Source organism: Pteropus alecto, unplaced genomic scaffold (genome assembly GCF_000325575.1).
Source record: "Pteropus alecto unplaced genomic scaffold, ASM32557v1 scaffold7, whole genome shotgun sequence".
Taxonomy (NCBI): Eukaryota; Metazoa; Chordata; class Mammalia; order Chiroptera; family Pteropodidae; genus Pteropus; species Pteropus alecto.
In genome coordinates, this window is record NW_006494614.1 from 9,236,086 (window position 1) to 9,241,451 (window position 5,366).

A 5,366-nucleotide genomic window follows, 5' to 3' on the forward strand; every position below is an offset into this window, starting at 1 on the left:
AAGAACCTTACAACTTCACAAGAGGAGTGAGCTCACTTCTCTTATCTTTGCGAATATTCCAACTTTTCAGAAAGAGTCTTACAAGAGTTCACAGAAGATGACGGTTAAATAACTATGGAACCACTGGGTTATTTGATAACCTAGAACATAGGCAGATTGTAGAAGATGCAGATCACTGCTCTAACCATTTCAGAAGGCTTTAAGATTTTGAAAAAATTATTTTACTTGTAATGACCTCAGTATCAATATGAGTATGCCTGGAGTAACTATACCGGTTACCAGCTTGACTTGCAGAGCTGTCGTCAAGATTAATGAAATGTGATATGTTAAACTTCTTGGAAGGATGGTACTATGTAAACAGTAGGTGTTATTATTCCCATAAAAGGAAAGCACAGTCTTGTCTGATGAAATGGCTCTTGCCTCAGAATCCTCATTAAAATCTGTGGTGCAATTTTCCAAGTTGCATTAGTGAGACTTGGCAGCAAATGAAAAAAAAAAAAAGGCAAATAAATAATAAGTCAAAATATTCCAGGTAACTACTTGCTGGCAAGTAATAAGTTTTCAAATTCTAGAATCTTGCTGATAATTTTGAAATGCCTAAAGGCAGAACTTATTTATAGTAATGCAAAGGTGACTTCCAGCCCTGAAATCTGGGCTTCAGTCTCACATGGGAGTGCAATAAAGCAGAACCATGAAGAGGAGAGCTAATACTATTGTGATTTCATCTCTGAATGCCACTCAGTGGCGCTGATACAGAGGGAGGGAAATCTGGTGTGAAAATAGCCACAGCAGTAGCTAATTTTAAAACCGAAATGCATAAGCTGTTTCCAAACCTCTTACATTTTTTAAAATCCTAAGGCCAGTAAATCCTATTTAAAGAAACTTATGTAGAAATATGTTTCTATTTTGGCATAGAGAAGGCGTTGAACAGACAAAAACTAAGACATATCTAAAAATTATTTTAAGTGACCTGATTTCAAAGCCATTTTTAAAGATTTCTTTCACTATACTTATTTATCCCTGTGTAATATAAGATGATCACAGTAATCAGCATTTTTAAGTGGATTTGTAATGAAGCCTTTGACAGTAAAGTTATTTCAATTAAGTTGTATAAAATTAGTTACCAGTGTATATATTCATTCTAAACCTCTTCTCTGTATATGAATGAGATGTCCCTTACATTTCCTTCCTTCTCCTATTATGAAGTCTCCTAACTATTTCAGTTAAAATTAATAATAGCTTTAAAGACAGTTCAGAGCTATAAAGTTCTTCGCTTGATCAGTAATCATAACTATTATTTTATCATATTTAATCATAGAACCCAGGCCTTTAACAGGGTGCTTAATTAAACTTTTAATTCTTATAAGAAATTATAGCACTTGGGAAGGTTTTAAAAAATTATTTTCACTTCCTATCCAGATTACGAAAAAAAAAGGTGTGATAGAGAGACATAATGGCTGTCAGCCAAGGGAATTGTAGGTCATGCCAACATGAGCTGGCAGCAAGCCATTGTCCAATTAGCAGGGCTTCATCATTGCAGAGTAATCACTCTTGAGTAGATGGTTGAGTCATTCGTGATGTAGTGGTACTTCACTTGAGCCAGTACTTCTTAGAATGGGTTTCTTGTTCGCTGTTATTACCTGCCCTACTTTGCCAGTAAAAATGCAGGACCATTTAGGCTGAAAGCCGAACGGAAGAGAAACATCGATTATGTATCTCATTTCTCTTTGCTTCCTGAAAACTGAGATTGCAATTAAACAGTGAAAGCATGGTGTGTTTTTTAAATAGTTACAAGAAAATACAGTTTCCACACCAAAATACTCAGAATTGGAATCCAAGAGTCGATTTTTATTCTGTCTTTTCTTTGGCAGCTTCAACACTTGGCACAAATTCGAGGATATCAGTAAAGTTACCTAATAATCTTAATGGATTCACATTCCATTAAAAACTTGGAATGTCACCAGACTGCTTCAGGTTTCAGCTCTATTGTTGGGGTGTCCATGACATTTCTTGTGGATGTGCAGTTATACAAACAGACAGCTTTTGAAAGAGACCCTTCTTATGGTGAGAACACCTGGAATGTTGGTTGGACAAGCTGTAAACCAGGAAATTGATTCAGGAATTTCTTAATAAAATGGGTAATATCCAGACATTGGAATGGTGTGAGCTTGTCAGTAGAAAAAAAAGCTGTTCTTAGCGGCACAAAGAAAGTAAAATCATTGGCACTAATCAGTTAATACCTTTATGTTTATATTCTCGTTTGTTTTGGTTCTTAACCAAAGCGCACACTAGAAAAAGGGTTGGGTTGTTTTTGCTTTCAGAAGTGGAGCAATTAAGTAATGGCAGTTTGGTTTCCTAACATTTCAGAAGTGTTCTTTTTCCTATTAACTTGGTGCACATAGTAAAATTTATCACTTTGCCATAGACTCCTAAAATATGTTGACAGTCTCTCTAACTGACACTGGCACCAACTCCAGGCTAACTGGTGATTTAGGAAGCTTTACTGTTAGAGATGGACTTCTGTGTGTAGCCTGGCAAAGGCTGTATGTGAAAAAGTTAATGCATTCAGCACCCTGGGTGGGATGGAGCCCGGCCTCCAATGTGAGCACATTTTTTGACTGACTGGCAACAAAGAGAAATACTGGCAGCTGTTCCCAAGCAAGCCAAAAGTTGGCCCGGGGGTGAAAAAAAAATGCTGGAATTTAACCAACAAAAGATTCTCGCGTTTAGAAAAAAATCAAAGGAAGGATACAGAAGGTCACATTTAGGCCTCCAGCTTGTTGAAGTAACAACCATTTCATTTTATCTTCTGCTTTATAAAGGATAGTATTCAATGTCACTGTTACTCACTTTTTCCTGATTCTTTATTTCTATGTCTTCATTTTTGTTCTGTTGATTTATCTGTTTAATTCTTTATATGCAAAACCAAATGATAGATTATTCTTCCTAAAAGTAGTTTATAGAGGCTATCGTTCATGGAGGGGCAGCACCAGCAACCAGAAATGAATGGAGTAGAGTGGGCCTGGAGAGCTGTGGCTTTACATTGGTACCGAGCCGTGTTGAGTGATGTGGGTTGGAATGGAATTACGTGTGCAGGTCACTTCAAAGATCTGTCCAGAGAGGCCTTCTGCAACCTCACAACTCATCTAGTTTTGGTTTTTTTTAGTTACAAAAAGAGAAGTGTGGGTAAAACAAGAAAGTTACTAAAAGTCTGAGAAAATCTCTGCTAAAAGAACCCTCGAGGGAGGGCCTTGCCACGTAAAGGCGGGCACTATAGTACACAAGAGACGTTTTCATATCTGCACTGTCATCCTTCCTTCCCAATGAATATCTAGAACTGTGTGTGAATATTTTTTCTGCCAAGCAGAGCTGTAGAAGTCCAGGAATTGAATCGTGCCCTACAAATAGGAAAATGGGAAGATTTAAAAATGTGGGACACCACGATTCGGGATAAGACCTTCATAGTTTGGAGAACTAAGCAGGATTATAAGGGGAGATATTTGAAGCACACCTTTTGTAGACATGGAGATTTTTGGGGGGTGACTTAAATCCATCGTACAAGATGTCCATGTAGAGAAATGCAATGACCTTTCAAAGTTCTGTTTAACCAAGTGTCTCCATGCCTCCTATTTGAGTCTGTTACAGTAGATGTTGAACAGGTGTTTTCATTCACTAACAGAAGAAATTGTATCCCAGCTGCACATGAGGAATTTCAGCTATATTAAAGCAGAATTTTATAACAATGCAAGATGCTAGACATTGGAGTAAGGTACAAAAAAATACAGAATTGCCTTCAAAGGAAGTGTGTGTGTGTGTGTGTGTGTGTGTCTGTCTGTCTGTCTGTCTGTCTGTCTGTCTGTCTGTCTGTCTGTTTAAAACTCAAAAGGACAAGATAGCTTAAGTACCGGACTTCATAGAATCAGAGGAGCAGAACACATGACTCTTTCATAGAGGAATTCTTTCTGGGATTAACTTATAAATAGAAAACAAACCCGTTTCCTTCTCAGAGTTTACAATATATTTGAAGAATCTCAAGACAAAACCATAGAAATCAAAGGTGAACAATTCAAGAGAATTCATTGTGGACGGCTGTTGTGTTGGCTGTTGTTTGTGCTGCAAAGGTTCGGTTGGAGGAAAGGACAGGATTTTCCTTCTGTATCCTCCATGAAGTGTAGACCACCTAAAACTTGATTTATAGGACTTGATTTAGGGAACTAGTAGAGGAGATTCTCCAGGAGAGGACTGGTATGACAAAGGCCTAAAAAGAAGCATTCACAGGGTATGGATTAGCACAAATGGTAGATTTAGGGAAATAATTCAAAATATGGTTGGATTACATGGGGTCATGAAAGAATAAAATTTATACAAAAGAATTTAGTCAAGTAAACAATGGCACTACACTAAAACACTGTGAGCCAAGAAGTTACGTGCTGAAAAACAATTTAAGGAATATTTGGCTAGCAATGGAATGCTTGATGGATAGAACAACAAACTACTACAGACAAAGGGCATAGGTAGGAGACATGCCCTGATCCTAGCATGAGTGGAGGAAAGTCTGTGCTTAGATGAAGAACTGGAAGAATGATGGTTCCTTTCAGAGATTCTGAAAATTGGGTGTGGGAACACTTAAGTGGGGAAAGAGGCCATTAAGCCTTGATCTGTATCTGTAGTTCTTTATATGTACCTAAGGCACTGAGAATGCAGAACTGAAGAAACACAGATGACGCACACCAGCACATAGGTGATGGCAGAAACCACTAGGAACTCATGATTCCTCTGAGGAAAGAGAAGAGATCGAAGAGCAGGGGCTGAGATTGAGCTCCCACACTAAGACTCCCATTGCTGGTTCCTCTACAAAGAACTAGGATTTACTCTGGATTGCTAGTTTTAAGTTTATCTTCATTTATTTGGGAAATATTTACGTTCCAACAGTTTATCTGACCGATGATACTTGCAGAGGTGCTTCCTAAATTACCATTTAAGGAAGTGATACTATGAGCATCAACCCTTACTTAGCACACAGGTGGATATAGGGACCTGCAAGGAAGTGCTAAATTTCTAGAGAACAAAACCCTTGCCTCAAGGTTATTTGTAATCTGGTGCCACATATTTTGAAATGTTAGGAGTAGATTCAGGCAAATATATAAACTGTGAGTGTGTGTGTGCATGTGTGTGTGTGTGTGTGTGTGTGTGTGTGTGTGTGTGTGTGTGTAAAGAGCCATAAAGACGTGTTATAAAGTGTTAACCGTGGTGACCTATGAATGTTGGGAATGTGATGGATTTTATTTTGCTTGTCTGCATTTTCCAATTTCCTACAGCGTACATCATTACATTTCTCTAATAATAACAGGGTTATTTAAACAGTT

The 5,366-nt window shown here is 37.8% G+C and overlaps 1 protein-coding gene across 2 annotated transcripts in view; it reads left to right on the plus strand.

Moving 5' to 3' along the window:
* The window catches only part of BACH2 (BTB domain and CNC homolog 2), a 309,638-nt gene that overhangs the window by 242,070 nt on the left and 62,202 nt on the right, over positions 1-5,366 (plus strand). The gene's annotated exons all lie outside the window — the stretch shown is intronic.